Source organism: Lepidochelys kempii, chromosome 11, assembly GCF_965140285.1.
Source record: "Lepidochelys kempii isolate rLepKem1 chromosome 11, rLepKem1.hap1, whole genome shotgun sequence".
Lineage (NCBI taxonomy): Eukaryota > Metazoa > Chordata > Testudines > Cheloniidae > Lepidochelys > Lepidochelys kempii.
This window is the reverse complement of record NC_136390.1, coordinates 53,926,094-53,949,837: the sequence shown is the minus strand read 5'-3', so window position 1 is coordinate 53,949,837 and position 23,744 is coordinate 53,926,094.

The following is a 23,744-nucleotide window of genomic DNA, read 5'->3' as shown; positions in this document are numbered from 1 at the left end:
TCTCCATGCCGCCTTGTCTATTCAAATTCACAACTCGGTGTAAACTTCCTGGATGTCTTTGCGCAAGTTAAAAGTTACAACCTTTGTCTTTATCCTCTTCTGTAAGATGGGGAGAATACCTACCCACTTGACAGGGTGTTGTGTGGCTAAATTCATAAACCTTTGTGAAACAGTGAGAATCGGAGATGGAAGGTGCCATATGAGTGATCCTTGCATAATTTTCTCTCTAGTTGTCTACTTGCAATTTTCATTTGGAAAATTGTTGCCCTATTCTATTATATCCACTCAGTGGAAAATAATTAGCTAATGTAGAAAATGGACTTTTGTATTAATATAGATACAAAAAGTTGGAGGAAAGCATAAGAAGGAATAAATCAAATGTTTAAGTTAGCTTTGTTGGCAGACATTTTTTCTAATACTTCCAAGAACACTCTGGACTCCACAGAGAATAGACAATTAAGAGACTCTGATGTATGCTGGTCTTTGGAGCCTGATACAAGGACACTTACACCAGTGCTGTTGCAGTGCACAATAATTAGGCCATCTGGTTGCTGAGACAATAATTCAAGATCATGTTAATTCACACTGCTAAATTTCTTCTTTTCTAACTCTTCTGAAGGAACTGAGGATAATGGATGATTGTCATAGAATTAATAGAGCATCTTGTGGGTGGTCTTATGGTGCTGGTGATTAAATTAATCATAGGTGCTCATACCATCATGATGAGCATGGTATGACTATCTGGATAGTTGACAAACAATAAAGAGATTGAAAGAAGCCCACCAGTTGTTGAAACTTCACTGTCAGCTTGGCTAAATGTGGTGCACATAATGAGACATAATTCCAGATTTCTCTAAGAAGTCAAACTCCTCTCTCTTACAAAACTGAACAGGAAATAGCCGAATGGCTAAATTCTGCACTGCTTTACACCCTTTGCCAGTGTTTTCCAAAGTGTGGTGTGTTCCATCTGAGAGGGATGCAAAGGACTTGTCAGAAGTGGGGCAGGGGAGTAAGGACACAAATCTGAATTATTCATCAAAACCTCATTTTCATTTAAAACGAAGTCTCTAGTTCAGGAGTTTCCTTTCCATTGGTGGTAGTTTGATTCTAAACCATTTTCCCAGCCCCCAGCATAGAACACTTGGCTGCATAAATGAATGTTGCCACTATCTCTGTGCTCTGGCTAATTCCAGCTGCTGGAATCTCCTTGAGGGGCTGTGGGCAGCTGTAGGTAAGTTAGTGACCTTTGGACTGCTTTACTTTGCATCCAGGACTGGATAGGTGTCATAGGTGTACCCTAGAGTTCAGAGTGGGGGAGGAACCTTGACATGGTGACCTGCATGAAAAACCTCCTAAGCTTATCTTTACCAGCTTAGGTCAAAACTTCCCCAAGGTACAAAATATTCCACCCGTTGTCCTTGGATTGGCCGCTACCACCACCAAACTAATACTGGTTACTGGGGAAGAGCTGTTTGGACGCATCTTTCCCCCCAAAATACTTCCCAAAACCTTGCACCCCACTTCCTGGACAAGGTTTGGTAAAAAGCCTCACCAATTTGCCTAGGTGACTACAGACCCAGACCCTTGCATCTTAAGAACAATGAACAATCCTCCCAACATTTGCACCCCCCCTTTCCTGGGAAATGTTGGATTAAAAAGCCTCACCAATTTGCATAGGTGACCACAGACCCAAACCCTTGGATCTGAGAACAATGAAAAAGCATTCAGTTTCTTACAAGAAGACTTTTAATAAAAATAGAAGTAAATAGAAATAAAGAAATCCCCCCTGTAAAATCAGGATGGTAGATATCTTACAGGGTAATTAGATTCAAAAACATAGAGAACCCCTCTAGGCAAAACCTTAAGTTACAAAAAAGATACACAGACAGAAATAGTTATTCTATTCAGCACAATTCTTTTCTCAGCCATTTAAAGAAACCATAATCTAACACATACCTAGCTAGATTACTTACTAAAAGTTCTAAGACTCCATTCCTGGTCTATCCCCGGCAAAGACAGACTATAGACAGACACACAGACCCTTTGTTTCTCTCCCTCCTCCCAGCTTTTGAAAGTATCTTGTCTCCTCATTGGTCATTTTGGTCAGGTGCCAGCGAGGTTACCTTTAGCTTCTTAACCCTTTACAGGTGAGAGGAGCTTTCCCCTGGCCAGGAGGGATTTCAAAGGGGTTTACCCTTCCCTTTATATTTATGACAATAGGTCTGCAGCCAACCCCAGATTCTTTTTTGTATCTTCCTCCAGTCTTTCGAGCTGTGACAAATGCTACTTAGATGAAGCGCAGAATCTGAGTTCAGGAGTCGTCCTTACTCCTATTCCATTTGACAGGCCTGCTTAGACTCCATATCAACATAATGCCACAAGCTGCTTTACAGCTGTTTATTTCCTTTCCCAAGGAAAGGAACAATACATATTTGTCATGTCTTATTATACTAAAAGACTATTAATGACACATAAGCTGTTTAAGTGTTCAAAATAGACATTTTTTTCCGGAGACTGTTTCTAAGTTTGAAGGGGATTTGCCGTTTGATTGAGGAATCTCCCAATGCATACAACGCTACAGCCGTAAATAACATGACATTGTAGAATGCATTTTAAATTACCTATCTTCTGTATATATGAAAAATGAAGTAAATTCATATTTATATCAACCTCTATCTCTGAGTTTCCAGATCTATCTAGACGCTTCTGTCATAAGAGCTTTAAAACCACAGCAATTGATTTTTGGATTAATCTTGTAATCTCCAGTCTCATGGTACAAAATTGCAGAAAATATACACAGTGCCACCCCAAAGCTGGGTCAGCCACTAGAGCTGCATTCAGTTTTAGAGAAGGGCTCAAATGGGTTGAGACAAAAGTAAGACTTGTAACTTGCTTAAGACAGCAATTCAATACGATACTTTTTCTCTTATTAAATGCAGCTCTTACAGTTAAGGAAACTTGCAAGCAGAGAGGATTTAAACAGAGTAGCCTTCTCTAGTGCCTTGCCCTCTGTACTCCCCTGCACCCCCTTCTGCCCCCGTGGTGTCTTTCAAGGGTCTGTCATCCGTTCCACTCACAGATATCCTGCTCTTCCTAAGTAAACTTACCTTCACCCATGACTCCAACTACAGTACCCCTTCTATGTATATGATTCTCAAAACTACCTCTCTCCCACTTGGTCCAGTCACTCACTTCCATCTGCCTCTGTGACATTGCCTTATGTGTCACGGATATCTAAAAACCTAATCAGTCCAAAACTGAACATTTTAATCTTACCTCCTCATCCCCCTTTTTTCCCCTCTATGGCTGTTGACAGCTGCACTATTCTTCCTATTTTTAGACTCATAACCTTGATGTCGTTGAACTTTTTCTTTCACCTGCGCCCCCAACATCTAGTTTAACTCCCATTAGCTTCAGTAGAACCCACAAAAGGTTTGGGGGTCCAGCCACATGGATCCCTTTGTGGGATCAGCCCCTAAATCAAGTTAATTCCACACAAATTCCATGCAAAGGAGGCAGCAAAGTAGAACTTTTTCCAAGCCAAAGTACTCTGCGTGGACGGATATGTTAAAACTGGATAGCAGGTCTCTAGAAATGAGGCTGCAACCCATGGGAATCTCCAGGAATGTAACCATATTAATCAAGTGAGCTTTCTTCCTCCTTCCCCTTCAGGATGTCCTTCACATCTCCCAGTTCTCCCATGCTGTTTACCTTTCCCCACCCCTAAAAAACCCATAATGTCATTACTCTTTTTTTCAACAGAGGAGGACTGGATTTGCCAATCTGTTCCACTAATTGGGTGGAGGTATCATTGCTGACACAAAGCAAATGATAGCTCTTCAGAAGTAACACTATTCCACCTTATTTACTCAAGACAGGGAGAACAGCAAAAAAATGAACAAAATGATGAATTAACTCTCTATTCCTTGCCTGACACCACTGATATGGGTTTTTCCTCACACTCTGAAACATGTGTTTAGTCTCCTCATGTCAGTCACCTAACCATGTAGTTTTAATGTATTGCCACAGTGTAATTGTCAGTACAGTAGGTGTTAACAAGTGCAGCAGCAGTTCTATTAAACACTGATTGCCACACAGTAAATAATGCTTAGAGGTCTGGACTTTATTTTACAAGACAAAGAAGGGTTGTTAGGATCAGTTTGTGCCTTGCCTGGCCTGGTAAGCAGGTAATGATGCATGCCAGACACTGGCACTTCCATTTGTTTTCCTAATGCACCTGAAATTTGAAATTTCTCTCACACACAGTGGAGGGTTTTTTCTTACAAATGACACTTACAGTCACTCAACCTTTTATTTCTCTTATATATAACATGAAGAAACATAATGAATTATTTGCATTGGTCTTCACTGCAGAGGATGTGAGGGAGGTTCCCATACCTGAGCCATTCTTTTTAGGGGACAAGTCTGAGGAACTGTCCCAGATTGAGATGTCCATAAAGGAGGTTTTGGAACAGATTAATAAATAGTAATAAGTCACCAGGACTAGATGGTATTCACCCAAGAGTTCTGAAGGAACTCAAATATGAAATTACAGAACTAGCTGTGTTATGTAGCCTATCGCTTATATCAACCTCTGTAGCAGATGACTAGAGGATAGCTAATGTGATACCAATTTTTTTAAAGGTTCTAGAGATCATCCTGGAAATTACAGGCCAATAAGCCTAACTACAGTACCAGGCAAACTGTTTGACACTCTAGCAAAGAATAGAATTATCAGGCATGTAGATCAACATACTTTGTTGGGAAAGAGTCAACACAAATTTTGTAAAGGGAAATCACGTCTCACCAATCTATTAGAATTATTTAAAGTGGTCAACAAACATGGTCAAGGGGATCCAATGGATATAGTGTACGTGAACTTTCAGAAAGTCTTTGACAAGATCCCTCATTAAAGGCTCTTAAGCAAAACATGGGATAAGAGGGAAGCTTCTCACATGGATCAGTAACTGGTTAAAAAACAGAAAACTAAGGGTAGGAATAAATGGTCAGTTTTCACAATAGAGAGAGGTAAATAGCAGGGTCCCCAAGGTCTCTAGAAATAAGGCTGTTACAGTTATTTATATATATATATTTATGAATATATTGAACAGCACTGGTCCCAGATCTGTACTGTGACCAGTGCTGTTCAATATATTCATAAATGACCTGGAAAAAGAGGTAATTAGTGCAGTGGCAAAGTGTGCAGATGATACAAAATTATCTAGGACAGTTAAGTGTGAAGAGATACAAAGGAATCTACAAAACTGTGTGAATGGGCAACAAAATGGCAAATTAAATTTAATGTTGATAAATGAAAAGTAATGCACACTGGAAAACATAATCACAAATATACATACAAAATGATGGGGGTCTAAATTAGCTGTTGTCAATCAAGAAAGATCTAGGAGTCCAGGGCGGTAACCAAGGTGGGGCGAGCAGGTAGCCACCCCAGACGCAAAGCTGTGGGGGCAGAAAAATTGGGTGAGGGGGGTATGCGGGGTCACATGCACCCCAAGATTTCTGCTTTCCATTTAGCACAGAGGTTTTCAAGCTATAGGACATGCCCTATGATCCTCATAGCAGTCGGGCTCCGCAAGAAAGGGCCGGCTCCATGGAGTATCACTGGCTGGCACCAGGTCCCTTTGGGGGAGAGGCAAGAGCATGCCAGGGGCACAGCTCAGAGCTGTGCCACCACCGTACTGGGGAGCACCTGGCCATGCAGAGGTGGGCCCGGCTTGGGAAGTGCAGAGAGCCAGGGGCCCAAGCAAGCAGGGTGGCTCCCAGCAATTTCTGATCCACTGGCTCCTGGCAGGAGATGTTTTCAAATGCGCCCCCCAAAGTGTCGCCTCTAGGGGGCGCAAGTATGCTTGCTCACCCTAGGTGCTAATATGACTAGTTGGAGTCATTGCGGATAGTTCTCTAAAAACATCTGCTCAATATGCATCAGCAGTCAAAGCTCACAGAATCTTAGAAACCATTAGGAAAGGGAGAGATTATGATATTTTCTCTCATTTTATGACACTATATAAATCCATGGTGTACTCACACCTTGAATACTGTGTGCAGTTCTGGTCATCCCATTTCAAAAAAGATATATTAGAGAAAAGTATAGAGAAGGGCAAGAAGAGGATTAGGGGTATGGAACAGCTTCCATATGAGAGAAATTAAAAAGAGTGGGACTGTTCATTTTAGAAAAGAGATGACTAAGGGGGGATATAATAGAGGTCTATACAGTCATGAATGGTGTGGAGAAAGTGAATAAGGAAGTGTTATTTACCTTTTCAGAGAACACAAGAACCAGAGATCACCCAATGAAATTAATAGACAGCAGTTTAAAAAAAGTAAGGAAGTACTTCACACAAAGCACAGTCATCTTCATTGCTAGGAGATGTTGTGAAGGCTAAAAGTATAACTGGATTTAAAAAAGAATTAGATAGCCAAGACCAGGGGTGCAACCCCATTGTCTAGGTGTCCCTAAGCTTCTGACTGCCAGAAGCTGGGACTGGATGACAGGGGATGGATGACTCAATAATTACCCTGTTCTGTTCATTCCCACTGAAGATTCTGGCACCAGCCACTGTCAGAAGACAGGATACTGGGCTAGATGAACCATCAGTATGACCCAGTATGGCCATTCTTATGCTCTTAACAAAGAGACTGATTCTCCACACCTCTGCCCTTGTGTAGTTAATTACACGTGTATGTGTGTGTGTACAATTCATCTAGATCAGAAGGGTAGACTTTTGAATACCCACTTTGCAACACCTCTGTCGGAGGGAAGTACTATTATCCCTAGTTCCCAGATGGGTAACAAAGGCACAAAGCCTAAGTGAATTGCCTAGATCATATGCAAAGCCTGTGGCAGAGTAGTGAATTGAACCCAGATGTCCCAAGTTCCAGCCTTTTGCACTAAACACTGGACTATTAGTCCATTACTAAATAACACGGGATCCGTTATACTGGCTGTGGTGTTCAATATCGCATTTAATTGAGTAAAACTTCATTTTAAAATGTAAATGAATCTGCTGTTGAATTTGCAGTCTGCAGTTCCATAGTAGTAGAGAAGCCAGGAATCCTGATGCAAAACATAGGCACATTTTGTTGCAGAGCATGCAGGCCTTGCATACATATACACAGTGTCACAGGGCTCAGTTATGAGCCTCATGTGTCTGCCTAAGAGCTGACCCCTTACTTCCTTATGTGGCCATCCACATCGGGGTTGCCTCCATCACTGGCTACTCCCCCTCATGCACATGTGGGTGAGCAGAAGCATGGAGTGTGTGGTGTTTAGTAATCACTCAGAGACAAGGTACTTGACAGAGTTCTGCTTCATTCAGTGTCTCAGTTCCAACTGCCTATTCATTGCGTAACACGAGCTGCTACAAGGTAGAGTTCCCCACTGTGTGCCAAACCTTGACTGTCTCCCAATGCGCTAACCAGCATAGCCAGGAAGTAACCTATCTCAAGTATGGAGCTGAGGCAGACTCTGTTTTGTTTTTCCATGGCATGTATATTTACTTTCCTCAATGTACTCAGTTCTTTAGGGTTACCTAGAAGTAACTTACCGTGTGGAAAATGGTCAAAATTCCTAAATGCAGCATAGTGCATTAGATGTGGCTCAGTCCTGTAATCTAGCAGTTGGAGAATAACCAGTGAGCAATGGAAAGGAATGAAGTAGTGAAAACTGCAACCTAAAACACAAGAACTTTACAAGCAAGCAATAAACATTACAAGGCAAGTAATATATTGCCCCCGGTGGTGTCTGAAAAAGTACCAAACATTCAACACAGTGCCAGCTCTTACTTTGCTCTTATACACCCATCATATTCCCTCATCCCAATGTGCCAATTAGCCATAATTATCTAATTACATTCCATAAAAGTCTTCCAAAGATGAGGATCTTGCTGCTTGGGACTCATTAGCCCTTTTTAACATACTTATTACATTCTTTATTTCTGACCACAAAGGGGGAAGAAAGTCCTTAAATATTCTCTAATATTCAGCATATTCTCCTTGTCAAGCAAAGCCTGCAAAAGAAGTAAGTCTCTCAGGTATATGTTAGCTCTCTTTTGAACTGAAAATGACAGGTAGCCATTGGAAAAGCAGGCTTCCATAGGACAACTGGGATTCACAATACAGGGTATTATATATCATCATACGGGATATCTACTACAGCTGACCAGACGGTGACAATTCCGTTTCACAGCATTTTTGAGACTTTAAATTTGTTTTCTTTCTGCATTGGAATGAAAATGAAACCTTTTGAATGCTTTCAGGATAACAGTGTGTGTGTGTCCATGACTTGCTTGTGAGGATACTGACCTGGAAGGTGGAAGACCCAAGTTCACATCCTTGCTCTGTCTAATTCAGAGTAGAGTTCTTTGTCTCAGATAACTACAACTGAGGCAAAGAATGGACTTGAATCTGGGTTTCCCACATAATAGGCGAGTACCCTAGCCACCCCAGACTGAAAAACCTTCCTAACTATTGTTCTGTGGTGGTAGATTCATAGACGCAAGACATTTTGAGTTGGACAAAACAGGAGATTTTGTCAAAAAATACATTTTGGTGAAGATGTTACCAATGAGTGGCTTGATTTTCAAAATTCGGACCTGGTTCTCCAGAAGTAAGCTCATTCCCAATCATCCATATAATATGTAGCACACGCACACAAAAGACCAAATGTTTACAGTAGATTTTCTAGTCAAATAAAACAAGGTGACCAAATTGATTATGACCCTTTTTTTCTAAATGAATCAATGGTGGAATCTGCCCTACTTTTGTCCTCCCTGTAGAGACAGTCCTTTTGTTTTAGCTATGTTCCTGGAGGGCCCTTGGTTTAGCATCTCCAATTATCTGGTCAAAGAGGAGGAGTAAGGCAGGTATGTAAGAGAAGTCCAGTAGATCATAAGTTAGACCACTGAATTACACTGAATATCATTTTTCTAACCTCTGATTCTGTGCATAATGCCATTCATGTATCTGGAGAAGAAAACTGGAATGTAGTATTTTTCCATCATGGAAACAGATCCTTTGGTTTGGCTGAGCTCTGCTCAGGATCTGAGGAAGTGGCATTGCATCATCTTGGCTAACAGTAGGACTGAAGGAATGCAAAAGACCAGTTCAGTCCCCATAGTAAGTTAGGGCAGCTTCAGGGTTGCACTAACCTTTACCAGGTGCAGCAATCCCCTTCTGCCCTCAGAGCACCTTCTACACCAGGAGCTCCAGTACAGATGGTCATGACAACTTTATTCCAGTTGGGGGTCAATTCCCCTATAGGAGCGGAATCCCTAGCTAGCAGTCTAAGCAAAATTTCCCATCCCCTTTGACCTTCCAAAGCAGCACAAAGAGACCACAGCAGGGCCAAAAATTTGACCCTCCATTTTTGTTTCAAATATTAGATGTTCCAAATCTGCCTCTTTTGCAACTTCACTATCGTAAATTTGGTAGAACAGGACTTCATGAGCATTACATGATTTTTCTGCTGGATGTCCTGTTCCTGAGATGAAGCCTTGAGAAAATAAAATTTTCTTTCTTTAGATGCAATCAAATGTATATAAAACACTCCCTGCCAATACACTGCACAGCTAAAATGTAACATCCTCCAATATTTAAAGTAGCATATAGTAGGTAGTAAAAAAAATGGAGTTAAGCTGGATCTCCTTGTAGATGCAGAGTTTTGTATTTACTGTCATTCCAGCAGAATTGGAAGGACAGTCACGTCATGGTTATATAATTGTTAAAAGTCATGAGAAGTGCTTGCTGTCATGTTTTTGAAGACTGTATTTTGATAATGGATGGTAATGTTTAATGAGAATATTGTCAATATGACAGCAGCCCCAGCTGTCATTGCTGTAGGGCAGGAGTTCTGCAGGGGTAAGAGTCTCATGATAGGTTGGTTGGTGCTAAGGGGTAGATTAGATTAACAAAAGATCAATAGAACTGTTCTCTTTCACAATTTTGATTATTATGCTCTCAAACTGTTGAACTGAAAGGTTTTTTTTGATTGATTCATTAGACCACTGCATGATCAAACATAGGTCACTATACAGTTAGTGTCAACATACTGAGAGCTCCAGCCTTAAAATGCTAAGTAATCCCACAGCTTTTACTTTGAGTTGGCATTTAGCTGCATGATTTGTTCTCTATGAGCCAAAAGGTTTCCTTAGTATGTTTTTTGCTGAGATTTTTTTTTAACCTATGGACAGTTTTGCACATAGCATTGCAATTGATCTTGTGCATTAGCCACACGCTAGTGAGATGTGTCCGACAAGACAGGTATTGTAACCAGTGGTGAATGCACCTCAAGCTCACAATGTAGATGGAGCCATTTGTGGAGCCATTGTTGTCACAGGTCTCAATATTAAGGGGATGATGACACTTAAGCTGGTGGTGAAGGGATGCAGCAAAGGGAAGAGAAATGAAGGGGAAAATAGTATGTGGAAGGAGTTCCACAGATGGGCCATAGGCAGAAAACTATACCTGTGTGTTCACATGGAGTGCGTATGTTACATAAATAGACCCCAGTCATCGGTGTGCGGGATCGAACTGGGGACCTCTGGAGCTTAGTACATGAGCCTCTACCACATGAGCTAAAAGCCAACTGACGGTTAGCGAAGACTCATTTAACTCTCTCTAAGTGGTCTCAGTGCCACTAGACGGGACAGAAAACCACACCCAGAAGGTGTGTGGGTCACACATAGATCTCTAGCGCATGCCACTCCCATCCCTATAAAAGCCACCACTTAGATTTGATCAGGAGGGAAAAGTCTCTCTAGACTTCAAAATAAATGAAAACTGTGTTTGGAGGGGGAGGAGGTATTCTTTCCTAGCAATTTATTAAAGTCTTAATATGATTCCCTGCATGGTAAGATTTTTCTTAAGAGTCGTCATAAATGTGTGCTGGCGAGAGGGAGTTGGCAGCTGCAGGTCGTCTTCCTTCCCACTTCCTTTGGAAGGAAGTGGTGGGAGCTGGGGCAGAGTGGAGGCACAGAGTGGACTCCTGAGAGGGGAGAGGTTTTCTTCTCCTCTCAGTTACCTACTGCTGGAAAGACTGGGAGCCCCAGAGACTCCACAGCTATTCACTAGCTCCTTTTAATGACCCCACTTCATGTTCCCTCTTGTGGTGAGTCATTACTTCCCTAGCCAAGCAGGAAAAGGCCTCAGGGAACACTGCTCCCTTCAGCTAAGGAAAGGAGGGAGAGGGCTATCTGTTCCCAATCAGATGTTCTCTAAGCTGTTCTCCCTCTCCCCCATACCCTTGCTTTTCCCCCTGCTTTCATATGTGCCTCAATTATACATCAAATAGAGTTTAACTCACTATCCCAAAATGTTAGCTACCTTCTTTAAATAATGACAGGTTTCAGAGTAGCAGACGTGTTAGTCTGTATTCGCAAAAAGAAAAGGAGTACTTGTGGCACCTTAGAGACTAACCAATTTATTTGAGCATAAACTTTCGTGAGCTACATCCAATGAAGTGAGCTGTAGCTCATGAAAGCTTATGCTCAAATAAATTGGTTAGTCTCTAAGGTGCCACAAGTACTCCTTTTCTTTTTACCTTCTTTAAAGTTTTCCTCATGGAATCAGAGAGGAATTGGTTAGATCCTCATTAAAGATGATATTCTATACTTTTTCTCCCCACCTCAGGCTTTTGCTGTATATCCCCTTCTACCTTTTCCAAGCTTGCCTGAGACAGGGAGAGGTGGTGCTGGGAAATTTACACACGTTTTTACAGATCAACGTCTGATAACAGCAACCAGCATGCAGCACTCAGTCTCTTGTTGTAACCTACGCCTTTAACAAATCAAGACTGATATAAGCAAAATGCTGCTGTAGTAGTTATGATTTCTCTCAAAGGCAACAGGAACATGCTTAGGTAGAGCCCATGTTTCACTGTGCGGCATAGCAGCATTTTGCTGATCAAGAGGAGTACTGGATAAGACAGCATTTCTAACACAGCAACGGGTTTTTATGCAGTTGAGCATCATAAATCAATGAGCCAAAAAAAGCCCCTCTGTTGTATAAGCCCCCTTTTTTTGTTTCAAAAAATATTCTAGGTTGATCATTTCATAGTCAGTTATATGGTAATCTGCTTGGCAATGATGCTGAAAGTCTGCTCAACCCCAGTATGTTCCGTGTGCTTTAATAAATTTTGAACGTATGTTCTCATTATAAAATAAATAACAGTATAATCCCAAACTATCCACATTTTAAAGTGAATAATGGATCAAACACAGGGCGTTAAAAATGCAATGTGATTTCCAAAGCATGGATATTAGGAGGGTTGTGTAGTACTTCCTGAAAACCAAGCTCATCTAAGGTCTGTCAAACTGGGCATCCAAAAACAAAGGCATTCAAATCACTAGCCACTCCTGAAAATATAGGCTGACTTTTTACTCTTGGGGTGGTTTTGCTCCAAAAATTTGGGTTTCAGACCTTCAACTGATTCAACATAAATGATACTAAATTTCTGTCTTGTTTCATGTACATCAGTACCGGATGCTGAGACAAAAATATCAACTTTGATGCTGGTCCACTCTGTTTTATGCACCGGGGTTCATCTAAACTCTGACTAGAACTAGAAGCAAGAAGGCAAGTGTTTAATGCACTGCTGCTCCTAGGCTGACTGGAAGTAAGGACTAGCAGAATTTTTCTGCAAGGCTCATGTCATGTAACTTAGACCAATTTTGCAGTCTAAAGAGGTTAATGGCCAGACTGTGGCCCACATACTTGTGCTGACTACTCTGAGGACTCTTTTTGAAACTAATGTGAATATTTGAAGAGCAAGATATTAGTCAACATAACAGTTGTACAATCTGGCAGTAAATTTGCATTCATAGATTAAGGCCAGAAGGGACCATTAGATTGGCTAGTCTGACATGTATGCAGTAAGCCATTAAATTTCACCCAGTTCCCGTTGTACTGAGTCCAATAACTTGTTCAATTACAGCATATCTTCCAGAAGGGCAGCCAGTCTTGATTCACAGAACTGAAGAGATAGGGAATCTATCACTTCCCTTGGTATTCCTTCACCCTCAGTATTAAAAGTGTACCTTCTTTCTAATTTGAATTTGTATGGCTCTAGCTTCCAGCAATTCATTTTCATTATACCTTTCTCTTCTAAATTAAAGAACCCCTTAGTGTCTGATATTTTCTCCCCATGGGATGAAGTCTGTCTTTTCTTTTGGATAAACTAATCATATGGAGCTCATTAAGTTTCTCACTGTAAACCATTTTTTCCAGCCCTTGAATCAGCTGAGGTTCTTTTCTTGCATCCTCTCCCATTTTTCTCCAAATTCTTCTTAAAATGTGAATACCAGAACGGTGTGCTGTATTCCAGTATTGGTCTCACTAATGTTGTATGCAGAGGTGAAATCATCTCCCTACTCCTCCTCACTACTTCCTTATTTATACCTCCAAGGATCCTAATATTCTTTCTGCCACAGCATTGCACTGGAAGCTGATGTTGAGTTGTCTGTCCACTATGGCTCTACGCTATTCTGTATATATGGCCTGCACTTCTTGTTCCTTAATGTATAACTTTGCATTTGGCTGTGTTAAAACTCATTTTGTTTGAATAGGCCCAGCTGATCAAGTGACCCAGCTTCACTATGTATGGCCTCCCTTTCCTCATCATTGTTTATTACTCCACTTATTTTTGTCATCCACAAATTTTATTAGTAGTGAATTTTATATTTATCACACTTTTCAGGCATAGTACTGATCCCTATGGAACCCAACTAGAAACACCCCCATTCAGTGATGGATTCCCCATTGATTCCCTTATTGAGATCTGTCAGTTAGCAGTTCCTAATCTATCTAACATGTGTTTTGATATTACGTAGTGCTCACTTATAATCAGAATTTTGTCCAGTAGTAAGAGTACTGCCTTAAAGTCTATGACATCTACAGTTACCTTTATCAACACAAATTTGTAATCTCCTCAAAGAATACCAGTTTTGTATTCAGAGACTATGGTGGAGTGTGTTTTAAGTGTACAAACCCACACTTGGATAAACCTTGAAATTCTTCAGTAGACCTGGTCAAAATTTTTCCAACAGAGTATTTTTACAACATAAAATACTAATTTGATTAAATTGAAGCATTTCATGGACTGTATAGATTTTGTCAAATTTCTATGGAAAATTATCTAAATGATAATGGCCAAACATTTCATTTCAAGTTTGTTTCAACTTCATAATATAAAAGTTAAAATGGAACATTTCAACCTTGCTGAAATAAAACACTTCAGATAATTTTTTAGACAATGAAATATTCTTAGATTCCTACTTCCCATTCCAATTTAGGACTACATGAAACTTCAGGATTTCCTGTGGGATGGAAATTCTGCTTTTAGACCAGCTCTACTTTTGAGTCCTTATTTGAATCTACACTGTGAACCTCCTAAGCCCATCACTACTGCCAATACTACTAAAGAACAGATTCTAATACCCTTGTATCCTTGATACATTCAAGTAATTGGAAACTACTTGTGGATTAAGGGGTTACTCATTGTGAGTAAGGATATCAGAATCTGGTTCTACATTTTATTTACTTAAAAGAAGCTGGGTAGTTGCTTCATGGAGTAAAGACCATTGACATGACCTCTTCGCATTGAAAAACAACACAATTCCCTTCATATAGGAAACTAATTACCAAGAAGGGAGGCATTATCTAGAAGTTGATAACTCTGCATTCAGCAGCTGACTAGATGTTCTTGACGGAGGTTTGCACAGCATTAGCTTTGCAAACCAAACAAAAAGTGACACTTGAAGAGAGATTATCTGCCTGGAGATGGTGCATTCAACACACACACAGTTGCACAGCATAAGTAGGTAAGATAAAATAGAAGACAAGAGAAAATATATTAGACTAGCTCAGAGGTCCTCACAATTGTAAATAAGTGCTGAGATGAACAACTTTGTGCCAGCTTTATAAGTTTATTTTTAATATAGAATATAGCAAGGATCCAGTGTATTTTGTAATTCTATGGTTGTGAAGTTTGCCACCATTTTGCAGACTGACACCTGGAAATGGCAACATGGTTGCTTATTGTGACTATACTGTTTGTTATGATTTCACAAACCATATTGTGGAGGAAACAAATGATATCTTGATCTTCCTCACTTCTATAGTATAGGAGCCAATCAACTCCTTAGGCCACATTCAACTGGATTCACATTCAGTTTTCTTCCCATCTCTAGTACCCCAGGCTTCACCTCACAGCATTTCAACACGATGACCTATGAAGATGATGTGGACCAAGGACAGCAAATGGCTGTAACATTCTACATGCCCATCATTGTGCTGGTATAGTAGATGAGCAGCATTTACATCAGAAAAGCTATGAGATCCATAGGTCTCTGAGGGAAGAAACACACACCAATGGTAGAGTTGGAAAGTCTTGTCCCCTGGTTGGAGGAGGTGAAAAAGACCATGACATATGTTTTTATTGCAGTCCTGTGTCCAGCTGTGAGAATAGGCCAAAAAATCGCATAGGAGAACCCAGAGTTTGTAATCATGGACATGAAACTGAGTCAGTGAACTGAAGATGCTTCTATGATCAGGGAAGCCTCCTGAGATGAGTCCTATGTCAAGCCTAGTATTAGAGTCAACAGGAAAGCAGTGGGGTTGAAGTGGCCTGAACACCACCAAGATTCCTACACTGACTTTGTACCAAGATGTACACACTCTAGTGACATTTAAAATAGTGTGTTCCTGGGACCAGACCTCCGCTGGATCCTGGGTCAGATACTGAAAGTATGGCGGTGCCTCTAGTGGCCACTACCTTCTATCCTTTCCTCATAGACCCAGGCCATATGGAGGCGATATCACTCCAGATTGGAAGAGGGAGCTAAATGATATTCAGGTGACATCAAACTTACCTATGAATAAGATTTCTCAGCATAGACGTCTGAACAGCAGAGCAGTGAATCTGTAGCATAGTGAGGATGGCCTGTTGCTCCTCCAAGTGAGGAGGAAGGAGCATCTGTTGGGAACAGGTCACTGATGGACCAGAAGTCCTGATTGTGGTGATGGTGGTGCTGCTGCTGCTTCAGTGGAGTTGGAAGGCCCCATTGGGAAGGGAAAACTGCTGGAGTGGAAAGAACCTGGCTTTTATTGCCTCCCCACCCTGGAAGTCCTTAGTGGCATAGTGAGGCTACACTGGAAGTGAGGGGCATGGAAGGGCCTGCTGAGAGAGGAGTGGAGAGCATCTTTTATTATGGATTTTGAGGGTATCAGCTGTTTAAAAAGTGTGTGTGTGTGTGTATAGATATATATAGTATATAATGAGTACATCACACCAAAAGGAATTTCTAGAATAGGGCTTTGGGAAAAAAAAATTTTAAAGGCCCACAGCGTGCACAGTGTCTAACATTTGGTGCTAGGCACATATTGGGCAACTGAAATCACAGTTGCACAGAAGGAAGGTTAGCATAAATTGCAGACAGACGATACACATACAATGTATACTGGATGGCCAAGTCTTTGATGCAGCAGTAGAATCAAAGCCCTTTGAAGCAGCAGGGTTAAGTGCCTCTGAGCAATAGTATCAGTGATGTCACAGAACCTTAGCAACAGAACATCACAGTCATCTCTGAAACTGGATTTCAGTTAATATAGAGAATAGAACTGAAAGCTACCTGACAAAACTTCAGCACAGTAGTGAGTTGATACAGCTGAGGTCCAGGCTCATTCTTCAACTCTCTGCATTAGGGCACGTTTGCTTTTTCAGTTTGTGGCTGGGAAGCTGACAACTTCTCCCCAAGATGTTGCTCCTGTCAAAAGGAAACAATGATCCTGTTTAAATTAGCAAATAAAGTGTGACAATCTCAATTTTCAATGTGGATTGTATAGGCACGACATTGCTGATGGAAACTAATGACACTGGCAAACAGAAAATTAATGGAATGCACTGGGGAAAAAAGGTGCATTTGGTGGTGTACAGTTTCTCTTCTGCTACGGAAAATAAATAAATAAAATAAAATTGCAATGTGCTATCACAGTAGGATTTTGGCTTCTTTAACCTGATACTTATTTAACAATCTGGATTCTTAGAAAGCAGTAACTTTACATATATAATTGGGAATTATGCTAACATAGTTAGGAACAGGCAGCCTGCACCATTCATAAATGATTAGGGTGAGTTTAGCTAGCTGTCTTTAGGATTTTTAAAAAAAATAATATTGTAAATGCACTGAAGGGTCTTCCCCTGCAGATCCGAATTATCCAGCATTGCATACCTAGGCAAACATTCAATATTTTGCGGTATATTCTAATGTATTGGAATACTGCTTCAAAGATGAGCTATGAAAATATCTCATGTAATTTTACTAATAAACAAAATGTACAATAATTATAGTGCATCTGGCTCTGTGCATATGTATCTACAAGGGGCTGCAGCTCTTTATGGATGCAGGAGTTCTCTAGTGCAGTGGTTCTCAACCAGGTGTATGTGTACCCCTGGGGGAACGCAGAGGTCTTCCAAGGGGTACATCCACTCATCTACATATATGTCTAGTTTTACAATAGGCTACATAAAAAGCACTAGCGAAGTCAGTACAAACTAAAATTTCATACAGACAATGACCTGTGTATACTGCTCTATATACTGTACACTGAAATGTAAGTAAATATTTATATACCAATTGATTTATTTCTAATTATATGGTAAAAATGAGAAATGAAGCCATTTTTCAGTACTAGCGTGCTGTGAAACTTGTGTATTTTTATGTCTGATGTTGTAAGCAAGTAGATTTTAAGTGAGGTGAAACTTGGGGGTATGCAAAAAAATTCAGACTCCTGAAAAGGGTATAGAAGCCTGGGAAGGTTGAGAGCCACTACTTTAGTGCAGAACAGCATTCAAGATGAAGGCCTAACCTGGCAAAGTTTGAGGGGATGATGAAAGGCCAGTATCACACACATTTTTATATTTTGCTAAAACCTTGGAATAAGCTGGAATGTTTCTGGAACAGCTTTCATATCCCACCTACCTTAAAACACTCTGTAAAGATGGATTTCCATACTGATCATGCAGTGGAGCCATATAAAATTCCACTTTCACTTCATCTATTTAAGGCAATGGGGGGACAAAAGACCCACTCCATTTTAAAACAAAAACTTGAAACAATATTTTTTTTTGTCCAGATGGTCTTTTATATATATTGGGTTGCATTACAGTGATGTGGCTGATGGAAGCCTGCCAGAAGAGGAATAGGGACACAAAAGATGACCAAGATCTAAATGAGTTCATAATGCTCTCCTCTGTCAAAAGAATAACACCATGTCAAAGCCGTCTTGCAGGTGCATAACTTACATTCTAGCCCTTAGCATCAGCTCAATCTCTGTCTCTTTCTTAAACGACAATAAAATGCATTCCCAAGCATCACTTACAAAGTAATTGATCATTAGATGTGAGAGCTTTCACTGATTAACTTCACATCTGGTAGTGATGTCTACTATTCTGATGTACCGTAAAGGAAATAATGAAAGCTCTTTCTGCCACAATCTCTCTAAATGGTTTCCATCAAATTAAGTGAATATTCCATCAAACTGTTTGCACAACAGCACTTTACACATTTGGTTGTGATATAAATCAAAGTTTTAAATCCACACATGATAGGGATAATGGTGCCTAAAGTGAGACACCTCCTTGAGCCTAATCTTTCAGAGATACAGAACTTCTGCGGTGCCCATTGATTTGACTGGAGTTGAGGCTGTTCACTTCTAAAAATGTGGGCCCATATTAGCTCACATTTGGCTCCCAAGAACTGAGAAGCCAAAATTTATGGCCTCTTTTGAAAACTTAGGCCCCACTGCCAAAATGGTCAAGATTATTTTACAAAGATGCTCCCTGCTCCTTTGTGGTCTGGAAAAGAGATCTGAGATGGATCAAAGAAGGATACCTAATTCTATGATTTTTTAAAATGTGTGGTTACCCCTACCTCTGTGTCCTATCTCCTACTCTCTGCTGTAGGTAAAAGGTAGGGCAGAAGATGGAAGAGAATGGAAGATTTGAGGAATGAGCAGTAATAGTGACAGAAGCCAGCACTTGGATACTCCAACCATGTATGGGTAAACCATCCAGGGAAATGATTGATGGACTGTAGGATTGCCAGAATTTTCCTCAATGACAAACACAAGACTGAATACACAAGTTCACACAATGATATGACTATTACTGAACAGATCAATGTATGACTCTTGTTCTAAGCCATTTGCTTTTATTGCACAGAGAGAGTACAATTTACTGGTGAGAGAAAAGAAAGAAGCTGGGAGCCATGGAAAACCAGGATCCACATTTGGGATCTGTTAACTCTTCACTAACTTGACTTGTTCTTTCTTCAGTCAATCCAGATGAAAACAAGACCTTGCTTTAAAAAAAAACACCACTAAAATTAAAATTATGCATCTGAATTCAATTATTCTGGATAAACAATTTACAAAACAGGTTCTTGGGGTGCCATCCAGAAGACAGTTTATCGCCTTCCCACTATTGACTTTGTGTATTCATTGTCTATATATTTATTACATTTGGCAAATTTGCATCTGCCTGAACATTTTCTTTGGCATTGGAATCCTCCTGCAGATCCAAATAAGCTCACTCCCATACAGATGTAAGCAATTGCTCTGAAGAAAAAAAAGGCCCTTTTTTTTAAACTACAGATCTGTTCCTTTCCACCCACTTTTTTAGATAATCTATGAAAGGTCATTATTTGCCATCTAGGTCCTGACCCCTGCAGTCAGATCCATATTGGCAGGCCTCTATGCCTGTCACTGTCCCTTTGAAGCGAAAGAAATGTGAACCTTTGTACCGATGTGGTGCCCAAGTGAAACAGATTACAGGTCAGGCCATAGGACCTGACATTTCGTATACATTCCAGTCAATTCCACTCCTGTGAGGAGAAGCTTGGAGGCTAAGGAACTTGTTTTGAGGTGTGGGGCGGGGGAGAAGTCTGTATTTAGAGAAATAAAGGTCCCATGTGTGACCTTGAGCAGGTATTACAGGGGTGAGGGTTACTAAAATAACCAGTAAAATTAAGATAGCCACTCTTGTTTGCAGCCTTGCAGTTCATTCATATCCACTATCTAGAAGGAAAGGCTACTAGCTCTTAAAAGGTTAAATTGAAATAATACTGCTCAAGCATTAGTCAAAGTCAAAGCAAACATAACAAAACTGGTCCATCGCCACTTCTTCAAATGAAAAGAGTGCTGTCTGCATAAACTAAAATAATGTAATGTAGCGGCAAACCAATTCAGATTGAATCAAAATAGTCAATACCCCAAACCGCTAAGGGATGAATTAATGCACAGCCATATAGATTGATCTCACTCTACATATAGATCTCTGGTACATTTTGCAGCTGCTAAGGTTTGGTCATAGACTTCAAGGTTTCTTTCTAGGATACCAAAGCATTACATTAACAGCATTCATTCCACTCTTTAAAAAAAAAAAAAAAAAACAAGAAATACTTTTATTAAGCTTTCTATTTATCTTTAAAAGTGGGGGGAGGGAAGCAGGAACTCACCCCTGGAAGTCACTGAGCAGTCTCATCCCGATCTAATAGATGGCTTAAAAACATGCTTAACTTTAAGGATTTGAGTAGTCCCATTGAAGTTGCTTGCATATTGATTCATCATGGTCAGTATGGATAAGAAAGTAATTCTCATTTGGGGCTTGATCCCTTAAGGCACTGGGCACACTAATCACAACCTAAGAAAACTTAATCACTAGTCTAATTTTAAAAATGACTTCAAGGGGACAACTTGTTCTAAATATCTGCTGAATCGAGTCCAATAGTGTGTTCTCAGAGTTCCTGTGAACCACCAGGTCTGTATTCATGTACCAGATGAGAACCAATTCTTGTCATCTATCCCCATTCTATTTAGAAATTCCTCATGTGACCCTGTAGGCCTGGGGCAGCCCGCACTGGAAATGCCATGGTCAGGGCAGGCTGCAGAAGGAAAAGCAGATATTCCCTAAACTGGTGGGTAACACTGAAATTAAAGGAATACTTATGGTACCTGAGAGACTAACAAATTTATTTGAGCATAAGCTTTCGTGAGCTACAGCTCACTTCATCAGGTGAGCTGTAGCTCACGAAAGCTTATGCTCAAATAAATTTGTAAGTCTCTCAGGTGCCACAAGTGCTCCTTTTCTTTTTGCGAATACAGACTAACACGGCTGCTACTCTGAAAACTGAAATTAAACTCCCCAACCAGTTACAAACTGTGCTTCTGATCCCCCACACAGATTATCAAAAAGCGAAAATGAAATCACACAGCCCCCTTTATTGCATTCCAGTTCTCTGGCTCCCAATCAGCACCTAGGTCCAGTACAGTGAAAAGTTATTTTAAAAAATTCTGCTCACCACTACAAAATGCTCTTCTGACCCCAAAGGGTCAGCCATAATGCAAGATCAGTACAGGTTTGGATCTTACCCCAAATACCACGCTGCCAGCCAATCCTTTAGTGCCTAAAACTAAAGGTTTATTAAAAAGAAAAAAGGAACAAGAAGAGTTCACCACCCTCCATCCCAAAGTGGTCATGTGAGGGGGTAGTAGACAGCGGCATCCATTTAAAGAGGTGCTCACTGCTCTACTTGACTTAAGTAAGCACGCACTCTGAATTAACACCAATTCTTTATTCCAGCAAACTCAAAACTCTGGCCCCACTCTTTTGTTCGTTGGTTTCTGCTCCTCCCCCCTCAAACTTCCTCTAGTGTTTTCAAATGTGTATTGTGTTAACCAACTCCTGTCTGCTTAGCATTAGGTCTGTAGACTATTCACCTCAAGCTTAGGGCCCCTTCTGGTGAATGGCTCAGATTCTGAACCCGCCAGTAAGACCCAGCTCACTAAAGCTACCTGAAACGTGCTGTTGGAATGAAGTGTGCACGCGTTCTGGTGTCTTTCATTCCTCATCCATTTTTCATGGGGGAAGGAGGTGGGACACCCAGATAGCAGAGATGCAAACAGCCCAAAAAGTCAAGAGTATTCATTTGCCCAAGTTGCCCATATACATAATGGGTTTATAGCCTCAACATTGTAGATAATTCTTAATTTAGACATGCTGAAATCAGCAAAAACAAACCATGCCGCAAGGAGGTTATCTGCTGTAGTAAACAAATCCAGAGCTAAACACCATTACCCCTGCTGACATAAGACAATGAGCCAGTTTCAACTCAAGAGCCGGCTCACAGAATAGCCAAATTCCTGGCCTCAGATACTTTCATTCAATCCCCACTGAAGACAATAGTTGTGAACAAGTATCTAAAGGAGAATTTCAGCTACGGGCTTCATATTACAACTGTCTTAATGCAAGTTCATCTTTTCGTACATGATGATATATGCGTTATCTTACAATATTAGGGACTAAGCAAAGAAATAGCTATTGCTGTAAAAAGGAAAGGCTGGTTGCACTGATGCATCTTTCTGATACAAGAACTCTTCCTGCCATCCATGCAAAGGTTGTTTTTTTTAATAATTGAAATGACTAGATCACTCTTAATATTAAGGTTGAACGGCCCAGACCCTACAGGGTTAACATTGGAGCCACTCCATTTAACCCTGACCTACCTGAGGGAAAAGAGGAAAATATAAGGAGCTGCAGCAGGGCATATGGGACAGCTGGGTGTGAGCTGGAGCCTTGTCCACAGGTTCGTACGTGGAGAAGGTTGGAATTGCTGTCTTTGTTTTGCTACGGATGGTATTGTTCTGTTTAGACTCTTTTTAATTGATCATAAAAGTGGCCCTGGGAAGAAAGGACTACAACTGACTGACTGAAGGCTGCCTCACTGTTTCATTCTGTGGGCAGGGAAATCAGTGCACCAGCTCACAGGAACAATAATAACTCATTTATAAAGGAGGTAATAAATGATTAATAGCTACAATAAGCATTAGAGACATTTGTATGGGATAAGAACCTTAGTAGAAGGTGTTATCTATAAGTCCTGGTGAGAAGCAGCCTGTTGACCATATCATAACCTATAACAATTGATTTGTCATTTATTCAACAATTAATCATTAGTTAACTTTTTATAAACACTTCATAAATGAACTCTTTATATTAATTGTAACCAGTGATTTTTTTCAAATTATGCCATTTCTTTGTTATCGTCTATCGTTTAGATCATTGTTCAATTGGATTTCAGTGTTTACAATGTTTGTGTATGGGATATAGAAATATATATGATACAAATCAACATTTAAACATCTCTTACAGTATCATGGATATTACCATCATTTCCTCCATCTCTGTTCCGGCAGTCACTTCTCTTTACACAGAGCCTTTATTTATCTTTCTAGCTGTTCCTCAGCTTAGTTGACAATGCTGCAGCCCTTCCCAGCCCTCTTAAAGGCAAACACTTGTTTCCCAGCGCATTAGTGAACTTATTTCAAAGTTCTTGAATGTAGGCAAATAAAAAATGTCACAGGAATCAATTTTCTTTTGTTGGTCAACTATTAGCCACCACTTAAAAAGGCTTAATCAGTACAAAAGGGGAAAGCGCTGTCAATGTTAACATGAACCCATTGGATCCAGCTTTCTTTGCTATTTACAAATATTAACAATGCTCTGGAAGCGCAAACATCTTCCAGAGCACTTCCGCACTATGCAACTTTAGGATGCTCCCTAATCTTGGTGCCAATAAAGCAATGTAATCCAGAAAAAAACATTTTACAAGACTGTATTTTTCAATATTAGTCCTTATATAATTCCACTGGAAGATGCTTCATTATGAATACAA